At 37.8% G+C, this 22,202-nt stretch overlaps 1 protein-coding gene across 3 annotated transcripts in view; it reads right to left on the bottom strand.

Annotated features, from left to right (window-relative positions):
* LOC149166583 (uncharacterized) overlaps positions 1-15,832 on the bottom strand; it is a 75,396-nt gene extending 59,564 nt beyond the window's left edge. For all 3 annotated transcript variants that reach the window (XR_016260886.1, XR_016260885.1, XM_089432685.1), the window contains exons 1-2: positions 14,531-15,832; positions 14,162-14,373 (exon numbers count right to left, since the gene is read on the bottom strand). The gene's annotated coding sequence lies outside the window, so the exon portion shown is untranslated. The remainder of the gene's footprint in view (positions 1-14,161; positions 14,374-14,530) is intronic.
* Positions 15,833-22,202: the final 6,370 nt, after the last annotated feature.

Raw genomic sequence — 22,202 nt, 5'->3', positions numbered from 1 at the left:
AAAAAACTACATATAAGCAAACCTAGTCTATGTTATAAAACCCCTGAAGTCTATAAACAATTCTAGTAAAAGAAGTTGAAGGCATCTTTGAACCCTTAAGGGCATAGGATTTCACTATAAAATTGGCTAAAGGTGGCATAGAAGCTACAAAAGAACAAAAAAATGACAATACAAAGATCATGAAACTAGAAAGTAAGGCTCAACTCAGGTGGTTGAGAGGAGTGTCATCCTCCCTACCCCAGTTCATTTCCGACAAGTGACATGTTGCGCCCTTAACGAGTATATTGTTGTAACAAATTGATCCCTATCTTTGAACTAGTCTTGTTCCCTTACCCTAGGTATCATCCTCAAAATGAGAGGAAATGGCTAGCCTTTCTTTATATTATGTAATGAGGACCCTTGTAACAATAAAGATATTGAAGGCCATCGTGAAAATACTAGTATGTGGACTCAGCATCCTTATGAAGATGCATCCATTTGTCAATTTCCTTGGGCAGAAAAAACAAGGAACAAGCTAATAAGAGTCTTAAATGTAAAGGAACGTGAACTAATCATGGCCTAAATATGGGCAACCTTGCATCCTGTAGTGATATTGCCACATAAAAGTTTGGTGATACTAAGAGTATTAATAATTTTGAGGTGTGTGAGGGTGATGTTGATAGCAATTTATATCATCGATGGAAGCACAACAAATTTTGAAAAAAAATATCTTTTCTAGGGAGAATTTGTTTATTTCCCCTAAGAACAATACATATAACTCGATGTTGGATAGAACATGTGACAACCTAATAATCTGAAATGTAACTAACAGCATAACCAATATGACAAAACTCCTTAGCCAAATTATGGTAGCCCAGGTCATAATGAAGAGGATGACCATCCTTTCTAAGTGGTAGCCTAGGTCATTTTGCCACGTTGTTGAATTTGCACACATTAGAAGCCAAAACCTTGCGATTATAGAAAAGGCTAAGATCAAGGAACCTTATAACATGGGAAAAGAATGTTGATAATAATGTTGATGATGTAAAACCGAAACAAATTTTAGAGGTTGAAAGGGAAAATTCCAACCATAACGATGGGCCATGAAGTAAGCAAATCCCTTAGAACTATGATGAGCATAGAACTAGGGTACAAGATAAGCTCAAAACCATTGAGAAATGTGCTACACATATGAAGCTTTGCAAAGAATCTAATTACAGAACCTTGATGGCATCATTGAAAAAGTTTTGTTGTTGGAATATGGTAGTAAGTAATAAGGATTATAACTTCATTCTTGTTGAAATTGAAAAGGTTGAAAAAGATCTTTTTCCCAAGAGGAAGGAGAAGAAGATAATGAGATTCATTTTACAAAGCAAGTGCATGGGGTAGAATTTAGGCATCCATTGTATTACAGTGTAAAAATAGAAATCTAATGAGAAATATTTTAGAAACATGAAGAACTTGTGAGAAATCTTAACCTTAGACAAAAAAATTGTAAGAGAAACTTAGAATGATGTTGAAAATATCATGAGATATTAACCGTAAATTGCAAATTATATATTAAAAGGAAAAAAATAGTTAAACATAAATTATATGCAAAAGTAACTACATTCTATGCAAAAACAATAGATATTACACCCTACATCCGTGAACAAAAAATTGCATTTGAAATGAGGCTTATAAGAGTTTTGCACCCAAAGAGGACTCACTCTACCGTCTGTGAGGACTCATGCTCTACCATTTGGCTCTCGCACAAAGATATTCAAGAGTGCTCATCCACGTTCATTTCTTACATTACCTTTCAATTTTTTTTAAAAACACGATATAATTTTTTTTTTAAACACGATATAATTTTTTTTAAACACATGATATAATAATGTAACAACTTGAAGTGGTGTTGTTTATTGAGCTACTAATGTTGATATGTTGGATTATTCAAACTATATATGATAGATCTGTTGCTTGGTTGTGATCTACCTGACTACCCAAATTCTAACTTTACACATTGGGACCTAACTCGATTTCAGGCCCACAAGCATCAACATAAGCGCAGGCAGAAACTAATCAAGATCAAGTAAGAGGTTGCTACATGTCTGGATGAGGTGCTCCTACACCTTCCAAAAGTAGCCATCCTTCCTAATAGGCTCAAGTTGTCGACTAAATGAATGGTGGGATGGTGGTACTAATAGCTTTACCCTCCTACCCACACCAAATTCAGAGCTCGACATCCAAACAATCTGATTTTACTTCATTTCTCTAGTTGACTGCTACTACTATTCTATGAACTATTGTTACCAGGTGCTTATAAATCAAAATGAGGGTCGCAATCACAGAGTCGGACAACAAATGACTCCTCTTCTGATTGTTCTTTAAGAATCACTCCATCCAATGGCGTATCAAAAACACATATGATATGATTATGTAGCAGAATAGGAGCTAAACTGAAGCAAAGAGACCTCCTCCTTTGCCTTCCCCTACCCCCACTGCATCTCCTTATACCTCCTCCTTTAACACTACAATTGTTTCTACACTTACTCTTGTTTCAGATCCTTCAAAAAAATTATGCCATGTTTAACTTTGATAACAGATCATATCTTCCTCATTACTTCCAGACTTGAGCAGAATGTTTAAAATAACTTGTCAATGGCTTGCAATGGTCATCTATTTCATCCATTCGAACACATCCATGCAATTGTTACACAATTGTTTTCAATCCCTTATCACCTCCAAAGGCACAATACCCATGAATGACATTCTTACCACGTAACTTTGAAAGTGTGTAGTTATTGACAGCAAAGCCCACCACATCTTAACTGTTAAATTTGGCAACTAGGGCCAAACTTCACCTTGGACAACTCATATGATGCAACTAATATTTTTATTGGATTCCTCTCTCCGAGAGGTGTAGGATTGATCTGAAGATCATCTCATTCTGACATGTACAAATGGAATTATGAATTTATTTTGTTTATGGACAAATTGTCAAGGTCAGCCAGCAAACTAATGTAGGCTCAGAAGCCCAACAACCACGTCTATTCATCCTCAACGTTTGCATTTAAATACAAGGTGCCTCCTCCTCATTTAGACACTTCACTCACTCACGTATCTCTCTCTCCTTCATTGATTGGGTACAGATTTCTGAGGCAACTCTCCACATGCGCGAATAAGGGCAGTTCTGTTCTAGCCATTGACCAGCATTGACTGAAGATGCAGGAAGTGTTTTGACCAACAGCGTTGACCTATTTGACTGTGTTTTTGTGAGGGATATCTCTGTTTGGGCAGGCCGCATTTCTGGGCACAAAAATCGAGGCAAACCATACTATTTGACCAACATTGACTGCAGAAGGGTTTGACTACAACATTGACTTTCGTTGACCAGATTTGACTAGATATTTTCGAACTATTTTTGGGCTGATTTGATTTGTTGTTGGAGGCCGAGTTGACCAAGTTGTTTTGGAGGTCAAATTCTGAACTGTTGACCAGCGTTGACTTCTGGTTAGGGCTTTTTGTAGCTACTGTTTGTTGGGACAAATTTCACTGTGATTGGGCAAGTGAATATTGCATATTGTACTCGCTCTCTCTGCTGAACTTTTGAAGAATAATAAGAATTGATCAAAGGGTTTCCGCACATTGGGGTTTGTCCCTGCCTAGCGCCATATCTTGTGTCCTCTTGTCTTGGCTTGTCTTCTACTGTTATTGTTTATGTTCTATCTACATTTTACTATCATGTTGATGTGATTGCTAGTATGGATATTGATATTGGGCTAATAAGAAAATTGAAGTAAAATTGCTCTTAAGCATAGAACATACCATTGTTATCTAAAATTAACACTAACTCTATCAAATTAGTCAAATGCCTTTTTATGTTGTCAGTCATTAGCATTTAATGCAGAGAAGTCATGCATGAGGATGTTCAGAGACTCTTGAAATCACGAGTAACTGGGTGACCAAAAGGTTCCACCTCCTCCACTGGCCCAACTAACTTGGAGAACAAAATATTTGTTTGCACAATCTATGTATGTCACAAAGGAACCATGTATGCACTATGCACTTATCATCATCGACCCCAATTGTCGTGTTGAAGATGAAGATATTTCCTATGCAAACTATTCCCTATTTTACCACTTAGGGCATGCAGACTCTTTATCTATTTAATGTAGTGCACATGACTATGGAAATATTGTCTAACAGAGTATTGGGAATTCTTATTATTCATCACATTGATTTGCACTTCACATGGTTACTTTAAAATCTATTATGCCCCAACAAAGTGGTGTGTGTAAACAGGGGCATTGGCAGCAAAATATAATTTGAGATAAGTTCTAAGCTAGTTAGATAGTCATATTCATTGTGAGGGATAGGAGGTTCATCAATAGCTTGGAAACAAGGGACTTCATAGATAGTTCATAGCTTGAAAATGGGAGAGGCATAGAAGTTCATAGTTTGGAACATACATGTTTATAGTTTGGAACATAATACATGGGAGAGTTCGTAGTTTAAGTAGTGGGAAGTGTTAAGAATGAGGGATAGAAAGGAGAGAAATTCTTATTATACGATGCACCCTACGCACTTATTTGGGGTGAGATCAATGGATAGCAAAAAAGAAGAAATGATCAGTGCCTCCTCGAGATGAGATGACCATTATTTTATGCCACATTTGAGATTATTTATTGGTAAGGGTGTAGCATGGTTTCTATATCTTGTGTTAGGACTTCAAATCCAGTGCCAAGATGGATAATGAAAAATGGTGTCCCAAATGCTCAAATGGGTGTAAACTGAGATAAGTTATGGCCATGGAAGGATGATGTAGTAGTGCATAAATGAAGAGTTGTGGTTAGTAGTAAATTAGTAGTTCGGTAGTACATTTGTAGTGTTAGTTGTGATAGAAGATTTATAGGTAGATGAAAGTCTGGAGATGACCAAGATTTTACCACCTCTCCACTGTAGAACTATGGGGTAAACTACTAGTGTAGGTGTCAACTCTTGAGTCGAGAGAGTTCGCTAGTAGTTGGGGGAGAATTCGTTGCTTGTCCTTCAGATTGTAGCTTGTTCCAACTTTATGTACATCATAGGCAATAGTTGCAGCTTCGCTTATCTCCTTTTATTATCTCTATACACTTAGCATGCGTCATTAAATAATAATGAGACTATTTATCTCTCATAGTTCATGTTTTCGGAGTTAAAAATCAATTTTATAGCATATACTTAAAAAGAAAATGCATTGGTGTACGATGTAGTTTTGTTGTTACTTTTGCTCCTCATAAGTGATACAGTGGCACTTTAATAAATAGAACCCATCCTAATGTTCAATGAACAACACCTTTTGTTAGTAGTGATTCCAAGTAAAAGATCTAGATTAATAGGTGGGTACACCCCCTTGGTAACAGATCAAATGGAGGTATGGGTGCAATAATTCATTATTTCATAACCACCCAATTTCTTACCTTGATCTAGTAGAGAATTTGTGTTGCACCCTTACCAATGATAGGATCAACTTAACATACATAATTTCGCTATGATTGCAAATCTCATCTAAGGGGGGTATCTTTCTCCCTGCATGTCCCCTCACTTAAATGGAAAGTTCAATGTCTAGTCAACCATATGGTGTTTCCATCATGTCGCTTCAGGTGTTGGGTTCAAGTTTCAAACAAAGGTGTGGGCGATGACCCAATCTCAAAATAATAGAAGACATTTGGTAGATGGGTGTTGGTTCCATTATTAGAGAGGATAGGTCTAGTTTGTAAATAAGATATACATTTTATGAAAGGCCCACTTATGATGAAACAAGGGTAAACAAAGCGATCTTTTATAGAAAGCTCCTCCTAGAGATATAAACAACCCTACAAATAGAAGTTGTTTCTTCCTTCACTTCACTATGTTAAGTAAAGTAATAAATTCTTTATAGAAGTGTTTTTGCAAAGTATAGCTATTCTTCGAAGTGTTCATTAACTATCATTTGGATCAAGGGGACTATCATCTCGATAAAGGGGACTATACTCACGCGTTCCTACTGCTAAAAAGTTAGAGAACATATTATAGAGTTGACTCTCCCAATGTTACTCCCTCCACTGCAACCAAAAGCTAGGAGTTTCGCTACATTTGAGTTTCAAGGGCATGCCAATAACACTAGGAAGATGATAGCCCATCATTGGTTGCTCCTCATATGGTCACATCCTTCGTGCTAAGCCTGCCTACCTACCCTCAACCTCGAATTACCAGGGGAGGGTTAACCTCTAGGTGCGGTCTTCATAATGTCTAATGTAATCATGATTTTATGTATTTGATGAAAAGAGAAGAAGAAATTTTATTATTATTATTTTGAAAGCATGGGTTTCATGCTCAAGGTAAATTTGCTTGTAAGTCAAGCACCCATTGAATGCTTCTAGGTTTGCCATAGAATTATGAAGTCAAAAGAGTCATTGTCATACATGTAAGGCCCTTTGGGCATGTTGTGTCTTGTAAAGAAATTTTTTTATAAAGTCAAAAGTCTCATAAAGACCCTCCAAGACCTTGTTAAACAGCAGCAACAAGTCAACCTACAAGAAGGATCAAATCAACCTACAAGACAACAATTAGACCTCCTAAGGAGCCTATATATAAGAGACATCAACCTAACTTGAAACCAACTCTCAAGAAGTTCGATCAAGGCAAGAAAGAAGAGGAAAATAGAGGAAAAGAAGTTAGAAGAAGAAAAATTAAATTTTCAATTTGTTTGGGCTATATCTCTTCACACGTGCAAGATCTAGGGCATCATCTTGCTACATCTAGATTGAAATTTATAGTCATATTGGAAAGCCAAAATTAGGTATCTAAAAGAGCATTTTGCAAGCCGAATTACTAAGGAAGAAGAAGATCCCCAAGCGAAGGAGAAAGAAGAAATCACCACATGCAAGAGCTAGAGTTTCTGCAATAGGTCAAAATTGCAGAAGAAAATATTGGGGTCGAAGTTGTTGGAGAAGTTGTTGCGATTGAAGTTGTTGGAGAAGTTGCTAAAGAGGTTGCTAGAAGGAAAGCTCATCAAGGAGGAATGATTGACTTGGCCTTGGAGGGGTCTTTGACAATGGTCTTAGTTCTTGGAATTCGTTATTTGAAGTTCTATAAGAAGAGAAGAATTATTGTGGGTTTTCCTCTCAAGAGGAGAGTTTTTGGCCCTAACTTACAGCCTACATTCTATGTCCTCTTGTTTCATTGATCTTTTTTGTTTGGTAGTTGTTTGATGATAGAAAACACAATAATAATCAAGTTGAAGAAGAAGCTAATCAAGTTAAGTAAAATGACATCACAAGTAGTTATCAAAGTAAGAGGAATCACCTAATCTAGTTGCCCCTAGAATTCTCTACATGGTATCAGAGCTAAAGTGACTACAACAAGGAAAGGCAACCTGAAGATCACTCCATTGAAGATGGATACATAAGGGCCTAGCACAAGGAGATCATCGTGGAGAACTAAGAAGCATCAAGGAGGACCATTCATCTCATCACAAGGATCACATCATCTATAAGGAGTACCACTTTGAAGAAGAAGACCACAAAAACCCTACCTCCATTCAAAGAAGGGCTATACACTTGAAGCATTCTTGGGAAGCTTGCACATTCTACAATCATCTAACAAGGAAGCAAGAATGAGCACTACATCATACTTGAAGAAGATCATCAAATCAACATCATCAAGAAAGCATCAAGTTGAAGATATCATCATCAAAGGAGCATCTTCACTTGAAAATTATTTTTATATTTATGTCTAAATCTACTATTACCGTGACTTCATTTGGCAAGGAGAGCAACAAATTAATTGGGTCATCTAATTTCCTTCCATGTAAAAAGAGGATAGATTTATTCCTCATAGAGAATGAAGTTATTAAATATGTTAAGGGTTCAATCCCTAAACCATCTCAAGAACAAGCTCAAGCACTATCAAAATATATGAAAGGGGAAATAAGGACTCAAAGAATCCTCATAGAATCAATCAAGGATTCCCTCATCCCTTATGTAGCAAAATTGGAGAAATTGAAAGATATCTATGAAAAGTTGGTAGAATTGTTTTCTGTAAGCATTGTAGGAGAAGTTAAATCATTCAGAACCAAATTATACAAAATGAAGGTATCTAAGGATGAAGGAATAGCCTCATACCTTACGAAGGTATTTCAAATAAGAGATCAACTACAAGAATTAGGAGAAAAGAAATGACCATTGTTGTGCTAAATGCACTACCTGATGAATGGGGCAACTTTGTATCAAGTATCTATGGAAAGAAGGAAGCCACTCCATTCAGTGAACTTGGGTCATTATGTAAGATTGAAGAAACTAAGTTGAAGGCAAAATGAGATGTTGCATCAAGTGATCAAACTCAAGCATATGCAACTATGGCTAGAAAGAAAGGGAAGTTTGGAAAGTTCGATCCTCGGAAAAAGAAGAAGCTTGACATGTCAAAGATCCAATGCTATGAATGTAATGAATATGGGCACTTTAAGAGAAAATGTCCTAAACTCAAAAAGGACAACAAGAAAAGAAAAGATAGAAATGAAGCCCATATCATTGAAGAAGTACAAGAACCCGAAAAGAAGAAGTCAAAGGAGGAGAAAATGAAAGATCTTTATTATGACTAAAATAACCTCCTTCACTTTCTTTACAATAGTCATGAAGGAAGCAACACAAGTATGATAGGATGCATTGTAGCAGAACAAAAGATGACATCATCATAGAAGCATGACATAGCCAAAGTAGAAGTTTGAGGTTAAAACAATCCTCATAATAGAAAGGAAGTAACTCATGGCCTCTTCATAGGAAGCATAGAAGGATAACCATAGTAGCAGTATATATGGTTGGACAAAGTCATCTAGCAAAAATAGAAGATAAAGAGATCATCATATATCATCATTATTAGAAAGGAGCATTTGCAGAATGAGGATCATTAAGATCCTCCACTGGAATCTTTATGAGAAGGTTCACCTCTACTTAGAAAAACCAAGTGCCACACAAATAGTCCACATTCCACCTTGTGTGGGATCCACTAGTAAGGTATGATAACCAAGATGTGCAGCACGCCAAGTTGGTTGAAGTACTTTCATCTTCAAGCAAGGAAAGGAAGCTACCGAAGGAAGTCTAGATGACCACAAGGAGGAAGAGGTATGCATATATTTAATAGATAAAGGCATGTCATCATATAGTTGCAAATAACATGGTTAAATGCTCTATCTCATGAGCATGATCCAAGAAGAAGGATCTCTCCCATTAGAATGATGCATGAAGGCATGTAGACAATGTGCCTTGAACTCTTCTATATATTGATAAGATGAAATCAACATAATATGACCTCATCTGGTATATGAAGTGGTTGACAATCATGGTTCCTATATTGAAATAACCATGTAAAGAAGATCCTGAGGAAAGCAATATGTGAAGAAAGGAAGAAAGGAAGAAAAGTTCATGAAAGATGCAACTATAGTCATGTAAGATAAGAGAAGTGATCAACATCCGATAACTAGAAGAATTAGCTATGACACCTCCATGGAAGAAGGAGGTATAAAGATCGTGATATATATACTACAAAAGAAGAAACTTGGTAATGAATGTCGTGGAGATGGGTTCATACATGTGCAAGATGTCAAGGTTGCAAGAAGTTGATGTCATGACAAAAGGCCATCATAAAAAGGTAACTTTGATTTGATGTTCATTTTGATTTTTCAAAACATTTCGTTGGGTTGAAATAAAGCTACCGAAATAGAGTTGTAGATGTCACATACAACTAGTACTCATGAGATGGGATGGAAGATCCTGAAAGAAACATGACTTGGAAGAGGTAGTTGTATAAAGGAAAGTCGAATGTGAACCAAAAGATCACTTTTCGATGAAAAGAAGGATGACATGACTATTGGTTCAACCCTATGGTTCGTTGAAGGGAAGTGATGGAGAAAGATGGTCGAAGCCCAACAAAGAAGTTATGAAGAAGAAGGCTCCATAATGAAGAAGATGAAGTTCATGACATGATACAGAAAGAGGAGCCCTACAAGCAGCTGATAGTACCATTATCTCCACTAAAGAGCAAATAGTTGATATTGGAAACAAGTCCCTAATTGAGAGGAAGCTTGGGCAAGTCCCTTGTTAAAAGGGAGCTTGGGAATATTCCATTTATAGGAACGTGCAGATCCTCCCTAGTTGAGAGGGAGAGATAGACACATCATTTTTGTCTACATGTTATGAAGAAAAAATGGAGAATTGGATAAGCATTTGAGATTGATTCTGATACTCTTTGAGGATGTGGTAGGACATCCAATAGGCAAGAGTAGTTGAAGAGGGAATTCCTTGAGGATGTGTTATTGCAAGACAGGAATGGCCCTAAATTTTAAAAGGGCATACCTTGTGAACATCTGGATGGGGTATGTGCCTTAAGGGACAATGATGATGGTGTCTATTAGTCAATGTTTCGCCAGCATTGTGCTCTGATCTTGTGGAGAGATAGAGTTGTTAGTCAAGGCCTTGCTATGTGACAATGTTGGTTGATATGATGAGATGCACTGATATAATCTAATAAGATAGCTTATGAGATGGCTTACCAATCTGACTCCTTATGTGAATTCTTCAGTATGAGAATGTCCAAGTACCTTGTATGGATTGTGAATACCTCCCTAGTGAAGAGGGAGTGTTAAAAAGTGTAACTAGATTCGATCTTCATAATGTCTAATGTAATCATGATTTTATATATTTTGATGGGAAGAGAAAAAGAAATTTTATTATTATATTTTGAAAGCATGGGTAAATTTATTTGTAGGTCAACCACCCATTGAGTGCTTTTAAGTTTGTCATAGAATTATGAAGTCACAAGAGTCATTGTCATACGTGTAAGGCCCCTTTGGGCATGTTGTATATTGTAAAGAAAAAAAATTATAAAGTCAAAAGTGTCATAAAGACCCTCCAAAATGTTGTCAAACAGTAGCAACAAGTCAGCCTACAAGAAGGATCAAGTCGGTCTTAATAACAGCAATTTGGCCTCCTAAGGAGCCTATATATAAGAGACATTGACCTCACTTGAAGGATATCCATCCAACTCTCAAGAAGTTCAATCAAGGCAAGAAAGAAGACCAAAAGAAGAGTGAAATAGAGGAAAAGAAGCTGGAAAAAGAAAAAAGAAAAAAAGAAATTTTGAATCTATTTTGGGCTATATCTCTTCACACGTGCGAGATCTAGGGCATCATCTTGCTACATCTAGACCGAAATTTATAGTCACATTGGAAGGTCAAAATTAGGTATCTAAAAGAGCATTTCGCAAGCTGAATTACTAAGGAAGAAGAATATCCCCAAGCGAAGGAGAAAGAAGAAATCACCATCTTTTCCCGCACGTGCAAAAGCTAGGGTTTCTGCAATAAGTTGAAATTGTAGACGAAACTATTGGGGTCGAAGTTGCTAGAGAAGTTGTTGGAGTCGAAGTTGTTAGAGAAGTTGCTGGAAGGAAAGCTCATTAAGGAAGAAGGATTGACTTGGTCTTGATGGGGTCTTTGACAAGGGTCTTAGGTCTTGGAATTCGGCATTAGAAATTTTATAAGAGAAGAATTCTTGTGGGTTTTCCTCTCAAGAGGAGAGGTTTTGGCCCTGGCTTACAGCCTACATTTTATGTCCTCTTGTCTCATTGATCTTTATTGTTTGGTAGTTGTTTGATGATAGAAAACATAATAATAATCAAATTGAAGAAGAAGTTAATCAAGTTAAGTAAAAAGACATCAAAAGCAGTTATCAAAGTATGAGAAATCACCTAATCTAGTTGCCCCTAGATTTCTCAACAGTAATTCCTCGAATGAAAACAAACACAAAACATAGGTTTATCATAGAATTTTCTCTCCTACGGGGATTGATATTAGTTTTGTGGCTCAATCAAAGAAGAAGCTTCATTCCTCCAAAATCAACTATCGATCATGGAGATGAATGACATAGACTCTTTGATTATATGATCACCTATGATAGCCTTTTACCTTAGATAAGATTTGTGATAGCCTTTGATAAGATACCCTTTGAAAAAGATAGGATAGTCTTTGATGGCATTGCTTTCTAACGGTAGGGGCGAAGAACCAACCTTCATCATAGTGCTTGCCCACTCCCAGCGTTGAAAGTTGAAACACCCCAGTCAAAACTTTGTTATTGATGTTTCCTCATTGGAAAGAGATATTCATATTAGTAGAATGCTCGTCCTAAATTACCTCTTAAGATTAGATGGATAGCCCAAACTTACCTATGATTCTTTCTTAGACAACTTAGAGAAGGGATGATAAGCACATATACCGATTCTTTCGTTTCGTTGGACTCCTTGGACTTACCACTTTTTAAGATTTGATAACTTAGCTTGAACCTCTTCGACTAACCAAATCCAAAAAAAGTTGAAGCAAATTTGGTTTGGTCCATTTGTAAAAATGGAAGATTCTGGTTCTTGGGTACAAAAGTAACTGCTTAACCTTTTTGTGAAGGATTATATTCATGTAAGTTTCATGCATTTTTATATAAACTCTATTAAGTGAAGTTGTTCATATTGAAGACTTTGGTAAAACTCTTGACATAAAACAATGACCCTATCATAGTCTTGATTAAGCCTTTATGTGGATAACTCTGACTTTTACTATGGTTGAATAAACTTTTGCTTTGAATTACAGGTATATAAACGTATCTATGAGCATAACCTACATATTATATTGAGTCATTATTCAGGTGGAAAAAGCTTGTTACTATTGCAAGGGTAAGTCAATCTAAAATATGGTATTTGACAAACAAGAAATCCATAGGATGCACAAAAATGAGGAAAGAGACCCAGCACATTCGCATAATGATCTAGCATAAACAGTTATTTACAGTCTAAACATATGTCTAACATCTGCAAAACAGCCGTAACTTAGCATAAAGAACATGAAAATCAGAAAAAGAATGACCAAGTGAAAATGTATCGTGCAATATAAACCAACCTCTACATATATGATCAAGACAAATACAAAAATCAACAAGTAAAGAGAGATAGAAAGATATTAGAAAATATGGACAAAAGCAACTATTATTAATTTGTCTTTATTATCTTTATTCTGCTAAAGAGTATATCCTATGCATAATGTCTATCTCCTTAAGACTCTTTATCCTATGCATATTGTTTATCTCCTTAAGAGGCTTAACTCCTTCAAGAGACTACTTGATATCTCCTTATAAGCTATCTCCATTTACTAAAGATACTTTCGATCCCTGTCACTTTATATTTCCTATCTTAGTAGCTTATCCCTTATATAATATGTTTAAACCACCCACACTTTGATTACTAACAGCACCCATTATCACCTCACTAGAGAACTCACTCTAGAGGAACAAGATGTCACTTTATAGTCTAGAAAGAGAAATACATACATAAAGCACAAGATAACCAATAGAAATACATTGATACTTCTCAAGCTCCCATCATTTTGACTCTCTCCTCAAGAAATGGGAAACAAAACACATCACTACACAGGAGAAAGACACCACTATTACAATATATTCATCAATTTACTAAGGAGAGAGAAAATCATCAATGAAATCAATTATCTGACTATCGATCAAGCACATCATCCAATCAATCTGCTAAGAGGCTAACTGACCAGATATTATTTTCTTTTACTGGACAAAAATAATGAAACAACTAGAATCAATCATGCAAGGGCAATTCAGAAAAACACATTGAATTCTAATATAATTTGATAGATAGTTTAACTAGGAAAATACAAGGGGCAAACAGCTGCTCATACATACACAGTTTTTAGCCGCAGAGCATAATTTAGAAAACAATTTACCCAATGAAAGGGAGAAAACCAACCGACTATATAGCTCATACATCACCTCAATTTACATTATCATTTCATTTCTTCAATTACAGGGTCAAAACTAGACCAAGGAGAAATAAAACAATCAATTGATAGAACAATGCACCACTTCACTCTTCACTTCACTTTAATCTTCAATGACCAGATTCTCTTTGAACGGAGGACACATCAAGACATGAGCAACTGTCTCTATTGAATTACATAGAACAACTCAACCATCAATCACCATCTACAACAATCTTTGTATTTACCATCATGTATCATACCTACTTACTTCTATACTCAATCATCATGCATCAAAATTTACCTTCATGCAGAGGAATATAAGACTTCATGTATCTCTACAGGGTCGAAACCACTTACCTGGATGCAGTGAGGTTCCTTAGTGGTTTCCCACTGGCGTAATTAAAGGGTGCCTCAAGAGATAATTTATTCTTTTTAGTCATCGCAGTTGTCATTCGACCATAATCCAAAGTTTTGCTGAAGCAGCAGGGAAGCGGCAGAATCAAATACCCTAAAGTATTTTCCCACCTCCCTTCTCCGCTCTTGCCGAATTTCACCATGTCGGTTACATCCTACAATTATAGCAAATAGGTCAAGACTTGAGGTCAGTTATTCACCCAAAATCAAATAAATAAACCCACAATTATAGCAAATTAGACAAGATTCAATGTAAGTTGCATCCACAGTTCAGAAATTCACCCAAAATCAGATAAATGAACTCAAACATACCTTAACCTTAAGCATTCACTTGTAGCCATTGTATCTGTGAGCTACTTGGGCAAGTTCCGTTTCAGTCCATTAAACCCCGAGGGAAAACAACCAAAGAAAAAATAGGTAATAAGAAAGAAAGAAATGAAAAAGCATGGCCATGCTGAAGATATAGAAAATAATAACCACAACACTGAAAATACCAAAATACAGACCAACATCAAGAAAGTAATAACCACAAAACTGAAAATACCAACATCCAGAGCAACAGCAAAATATTTAGAAAGAACAGAAAAATGAAAAAAAAAAAAACAAAAAACAACAACACAAAAAACAAAACAAAACAAAAAATAGCTCATGAATAACCAAAGAAGGTCGCCATAACATCGTATCAACGCCAAAGTCGAACCCTGTTCTCGGCCACGTCGCATCCACATCGTGTGCATTCAGACCAAAGGTCGAAGTCTGCTGTGACCATCGCCAAGTAGGAGTTAAAGCGAGTTACTACTGCAATTGTATAAGTGGAGAGCCAGGGTCTGCAAATTAAATTTGAGGTAGGGTTTACTGCGATGACAATGGGTTGCTCAATCTTTATCTCGTGCTGCTTCTTATCATTCATAATGGTGTCTTCACTGGTAACAGCCAAGGCACCGTTAGAGTTTAATATTATGACAGCCCGTGGAGGTGAAGCCGCAGATGCGGCGGCTCTGATGGCGTTGAAACGCGCAATAACTAACTATCCCTTGCTCTCCCTGCGCAACTGGAATTATACTTCCAACCATTTATGCAATTTTACGGGTGTCAAATGTGGTAGCAACAGCCACGAATTGCGAGTTATAGGAATCAATATAAGCAGAATGAGACTGAATGGCACCATCCCTTCCCACTTGGGGAATTTATCGCTCTTGCAGTCTCTCGATCTCTCCCATAACGGATTTAAGGGTAACATACCACGGGCTTTGGGACGTCTATGGCAACCCAGGGAGCTCTACCTCTCTGCAAATGCTCTGACAGGGACCATTCCGCACCAGTTGAGCGACTTAAAGAACCTGCAATTGCTGGGCTCTTCCGGGAACGCCCACACAGGTTCGGTTCCTGGGACCCTTGGAAACTGTTCAATGCTGAGCAAGATTGATTTATCTTTAAATCAATTGACGGGACCTATTCCTTCGGAAGTCGGCCTGCTCACCCGGCTCTGGTTTCTTAATCCCTTCGAAGACCTACAACGGGATCTCCAGCGATTCAGATATTGCTTCTGTTCGGCACCAATACCCCGCCAATTCCTGCATTCAAAGTCTCGTAATATGTTTTCCTCTTTCGATGCTTTTGTGGCTTTTTTCTCCTAATATGTGTTCCTTATTTTATGGCTTTTATGGTCTTTTGGTTTCCTCATTTGACGGCTTTTATCGCTTTTTTTCAATGTGGCGGTTAACGTTTTTAACAACATAAACTCGAACCACGTGGCTTAAAAAATTGTCCCACATATGCTCAATTTTTAAAATGACACGACCCACTATTTGATAATCATAAATAATGTGATTAAGAAGTATTTTTAACAATATGGAATAATGTTTTTAACACACATTAAAATTATGAAATTAAATAATGCTTCTTAATAATATTTTTTAATCATTTTAATAACATATATATTACAATAATTTTGGCCACACAATATCTTTAAAGGTATTGTTCCACTATGTGAAGGTCTTGCATTATTTGTGAAACTTTACTTGTACTTTAAATTTCTACCTGATTCCTATTAAATTTATGGTTATAAACAAAGTCCATTCACTATAAGATTAGCTTACTCGTTTGAAAGCTTTGATAAGTCTTAAACACTAAACAAACTTGCCGTAAAATATGTTGTCTAAAAATTTTTAGGATTTGTTCCATGAACGTCATCTCAACGAACCAAAGAGACTCTCTAAAAGGGATGTTTGACCTTTAAGTGGGATATAGGCATTACATGGAGATTTTTAGATTAGAGATGGATCCCAAGATCATGATTATGGTGGAGTGAAGAGAAAGAGGGTCATGTGACCTAAATGAAGCTTCTAATAGTTATGGGCAAGGAGGTATTAAACCACTACTCTCACCATTTAAAGGGTATATTTAGCTAGCAAGTGGGATATATGTGGAGATTTTTCCATCGGATGGTTCTCAAGGTCTTGAGTATGGTCATATGGGAACCATTACAAAGTATTCCATGGTATATGGTTTTGAAGCCACAACCCATTCTCCAAAAATTGAAAGCAATGTATTTAGTATTAAATGATTCTTTTATGGTTCATGTAATATGCATAGGGTTTGAAGCTACCACACGGGCTCTATAAGTAGAATCATTACGCACCAAATCATTACACCAAATTACATAACATTCACACCATTAAATAATTTGGCAAACCATGGATAAGTGTTAGGGACTTGATCATGGTCCAAGGACAACCATAAGGGTCAGTAATATATTTTTGGAGCTCATGTTCATACATCCTACCTCTCAATTTCATGTTACCATTCCAAGTGATGACAAGGTGGTTGGCATCCAAGCCACTCAAAACTATCATTGACTTATCTACAAGAATCTCTTTGTACAATAAATAGATAGATTAAGATATTAAGACTTTAGTTTTTAAATGTAAAATCCTCTTATCTTGGCATGATTTAATCCTTTCATCAATATATTTATTCATTTATTAATAAAATGTTACATGGTTGTCCCTAAGATAGTAGTGGTTGTCCTTAGACCATGACCATGACCCTTATACAAATACATAGCATGATAAACCTCATAATGATTTCAATATTGTACTTTTCAAATAAACATTATATTTCTAAGGCTTCTATGGTGGTTTTAGGCCCTATGCATCATCTATGAACCACAAAAGCGTATCTTAGTCCTTGAGATATTGGTTTCTATCCTTGGACCATGGACAATGCCTTAAGAACCATATAGTCTAGAAAACCTCATAATCATCCCATTTGACCATGGATAAGGCATTGCCACCCATCCTAGTGAACAATATCCACTAAAGACATATGTATCCTAGTTGGTTGTTGAATATCCATTTTAAAAGATGTGTGTAATGGTTTAAGACCTCCTTTTGTCCCATGAACCCTAGAATCTTCATATGTCCGTTCTTTTCCATTCTTGACCATGATTAATATGTTATGGTCCATTCCTAATATGAACAACTTTTATAGGCACACACATCCTTATCTTACTTAGAGATCAAAGATCCCTCCTAGAGGGCCTCTGTAATGGTGTTTTGTGGCCTTGTTGATGCACTAAATCCTTGAAAATATTTATATACAAATTAATACCCTTTAATTCCTTTCCTAACCATAGTTAAGACCTTTAGACCCATCCTTGGTGGAAAAAATCACTTAATGGCACCCATATCCCAATTAGAGGCCAAATATCCCTTCTAAATGGCCTCTGTAGTAGTTGAAGGGTTTCCTCATTGTTCATGAGTTCATTCAGGACCTGAGAACCTCTATGTTCTCCCATGAATGTGGTCAAGCTCTAAAGACCCATCCATTATGTCTAAAACATTCTAATGGTGACAATATATCACTTAAAGGATAAAAATTGTGAGCCTTAAAAGACTAATTTGTATCATATGACCCTTGCTTTCCTTCTTTAACTATGATGAGGGCCTCGAGACCTATGTCTTGTACATAAAATTTCTATTTATGTCAATATCCCACCAAGAGGGCAATGATTCAAGTTTGTATGGTGGTTTGAGGCCTATTATGGGGACAAAGGCCTTAAAAGATCTGTTTGGAATGTAGGGACAAAGGCCTAAGAAGTTTGATTTGGAACATAGGTCCAATAGCCATCTCTTGTGTGGAAAGCCTCCTAATGGTACCCATATCACACTCAAGGGAAAAAGGTACTATCTAGGGGGGCTTTATAGTAATTTAAGGAATATTCATATCCCATAAGACTCATGAGATTCATTTAGGGATTAAGAACCTTATGTTCCTCCATTAATCATGGTAAAGGACATGAGACCAATCCTTATCGTAGAAAAAAATTTAATAACACCTCTATCCTACTTGTATGAAAAAGATTCATTTTAGAGAGCTTGTGTTGTCATTTAAGGCCTTGGTCAAGGCCCATCAACATAAGAATATTCATTTAGGATCTAACTCTTTGGATTTCTCACTCAACCAAGGTTAAGGTTTGAAAGCTCTTCCTTGACGTAGAAAACATTGTAATGGTAACCATAACTTGCTTAAATAACAATGGTATTATATAGAAGAGACATTATGTGGTTTGTGGCATTGTTTTTGGCTCTTGATTATTGAAGGTTTCATAAAGGAACTAAGGCCATTATTTTTCTCTCTTAGCCACGACCAATGCTTTAAGACACCCATCCTTGTTGCACAAGACTTCATAATGGCAACCTTATTCCACTTTAAGGGCAAATATTTCCTCAAAAAGGCGCATGCTCTGGTTTGAGGCCATATTCACAATCAATGAGCATTAGAGATCAACTTAAGGGATAAAGCCCTTGTTTTTCTCCCATGATTATGATAAGGCATTGAAATCTATGCCTATTATGAATACAACTCTCGATAGTGTCCACACCCCATTTGTGTCTAAAAGGTCCACTTTAAAGGATCTATGTTGTGGTTAAAAGTCTTAATCATGCTTCGTTAACTCGAGAATCTTAATTTGTGGCCTGATTCCTTTTATTTATCCCTTAACAATAGTTAATGCCTCAAGACCCATCCCTAGCACACAAAATCTTCTAATGGCACCTATATCTAACTCTAAGGATAATGATCTCCTATAAATGCATGCTTTGTGGTTTTTTGCATTGTTTATGGCTCTTAATCCTTAAAAACTCCATATATGGCCCACGAACCTTATTTTCCTTTCAAATTAATTGATGAGGCCTTGAGACCCATTCTTATTGTCCAAGGCATTATAGGAACAACATATTCCACTCGGAGGCTAAATAATTCCTTTTGAAAGCATATGTAATGAGTTAAAGCCTTGTTCATGCCCATGAGTTCTAAAAGTATCATTTATAGCCCAATTCCTATGTTTTCCTCCCCTTGCAATCATCAAGCCCCCAAAACCTATCTCTCATGTAAGAAGTTTTATAAGAGCCATCACATTACCATTGGAGGCAAAATATCTCCATGAAAAAGATTAAGGGTAGTTATATATATATAGACACACACAAGCAAAAAACAGGTTCTGGGGGGGGTGCCTACCACCCCATCAACTCTGCAGGCAATTAAAGAGGGGGGTTGAATGACCTACCACCCCCATGCACAAAATGTGCAACTATAATTTTATTGAACACATGGTGTACCATATTTTGGAGAGTTGTAGCTTCTATGCAGAGGAGAGGCCTTATGTGCCCATAGAATAGAATTCCCTTATTGCTAGTGGGATTCTCGCATCCCCTTCAGTGTTCAACATCCATGAGATGTGACCCTGGGAAACCGAAGAACTAGGTAGTGTCTCATCTATAGCGTATCCCAAGTCTCTGTCACAAAAGGACATTCAATAGTTTCATTAGCATTCAACCTTACTTTATATGCATTGCCTCTAAATATAAATAAACACGCATGGTATAATTTTGAAGCAACAACTGAGTTAATTTAAAACATCTTGGAATTATAAAATTATGCAGAAAAAAGCAAGCGATACATATCTCTCTCTTACCTTTTTCCTCTACTTGTGTGGAATTTGCATCAACTCTAATCCCAACTACAATTACTCAAGGACCATGGACTATCCCCCGCTCTCTCCAGCGACCTTAAACCTGCTGGGAACTTGTCTCCAACCCTCACCCACTTTCGACGCCCCCCTGTTTCACCCTCCTCATACCTCAGCGCCCCATTGTGCTCTCTCTACCTCCCGTATACCCCCATCCGGGCCCCCTCCTCCCACCATTCCTACCCTCTCAAGTGCTACCCTAAACCCTGGAGGTACAAACCCTAAAACCCCCATCCACTCAGGCTGCTTAAGCTCCCCGATCCCTAACCCTAAATCCACCCCGTCCACTCCCCAAACTATTAACCAGGGTTGTCAGGGTCTGCTCAAGGATTATTTGACTGCTCACCGCTCAAACAAACCCAAGAAAGGCAGGTGCCTAAAATCTGTGGAAAAGGACATCAACCTAACCCTAAAAGAGGATATTTTGATGGGCGAAGTCACAGACACAACAAAGAAGGTTCTGGTGGGTCGAGTGAGGGGCAGGAACTACTCAGTGGATCGTCTTCGCCTCTGGACCTCGGAGATTTGGGGTTCCCTGCTCAAAGAATTACCCATTATCAGGGTCCTGGCTCGTGGGTGGTTTGCCCTGTGCTTCCATAGGGAAGAATACACCGACTAGATACTATCCCGCTTCTGGCACATCGAGCTTGCTTCAATACTGTTAAAAAGATGGGACCCTTTATTTGACCATGAGAGAGAACAGTTGGGTGGAGGGCCGATTTGGGTCCGTTTGTCGGGCCTTCCAATGCAGTTATGGACCCTTGTTGTGTTCAAGCGTATTGGAGATGCGCTGGGTACCTACTTAGAACATGATCAATCGTTTGAAAAGTCAGGGATTATGACAATGATGCGAATCCTGGTTCATCTAGATACTAGGGATGGGCTGCAGGAAAAGATAACCCTCCACTGGAGGCATTTCTCGCGCCGTCAAAATCTAGATTACGAAGGAGTGCCTTTTTAGTGCAGAAGATGCCACAAGGTCGGTCATCTATACAAGGATTGTCCGCTGCTCACTCCTACTTCTCAAGAGGCTGCAAGGGGATCGAAACACCGTCTGTCTGAAGACCTGATTGTGGATGAGCAGCCCTCAGGTCAGGATCACTTAAAGGATGCAGATGGAGTCACTGCTCAGCAAACCAGTGCTCCATGGATACCACCTACATCCCCTCCACTGACTCGATCCCGGTCTGTTGTGGAAGCTGCTCCTACAACGAGTAATGCTCCTCCTTCCTTTTCCTCTGCTATGCTTTTCAATCAATTTAATGCATCTATACATTTTCCTGCTTCCCACTCTGCATCCCTATCATGCACACATTCCACCATTAACTGTGAGCTCGAGCCCCCCTCCCCCATTTTCTCCACTACCCCGTCATCTTTACAAGCTCTGAACCCTCTCCTACAACCCCCTCCCTCCCCCTCTGCATCGGGCTCGCACACCTACAATCTCCGATCTCGACCTTTGAACAACCCCTCCCTGCTAGGTCTCGACATCCCCCTCCCCTCTCCAAGATAAAACCCACCAGAGGCAAGCCTTCAAAGATATCCAAAGCCATCAAATCTGTGAGGGCAGATGTGGTGCAAGGTCGACAAACCACCATTGAAAGGGCACTTAGAGCATCTGAAACCCTTGATACTATTCCCTTATGATTTGGCTCTCTTTCAATTGTAGGGGCTTGGCCAGCCCAAAAAAAAATTGGCCCTCAAGCGCCTCTTGCACTGTACTCCCTGTGACATGATTCTTCTTCAAGAAACCCTAGGGCCTTCTGATCAGATTTCTAAGATCCTGCAAGTCTTTCTACCTGGCTGGCACTTCCAAGGCCTGGATGCAGTGGGCCAATCTGGGGGTCTAGCCATTGGAATCAATACAAAATCTATTAGGATGATATCCTCTTGGGGGGGCCAGGGATTCCTGGGAATGGACATTTTCTCTACAGATTTAGGCAAACAGCTTCG

This window comes from Pinus tabuliformis, chromosome 5_1, assembly GCF_031772625.1.
Source record: "Pinus tabuliformis cultivar Carrire ecotype Pingquan chromosome 5_1, CPIR1, whole genome shotgun sequence".
Taxonomy (NCBI): domain Eukaryota; kingdom Viridiplantae; phylum Streptophyta; class Pinopsida; order Pinales; family Pinaceae; genus Pinus; species Pinus tabuliformis.
Note: the sequence above shows the minus strand (reverse complement) of the source record. Positions and strands in the feature narration are given on the sequence as shown.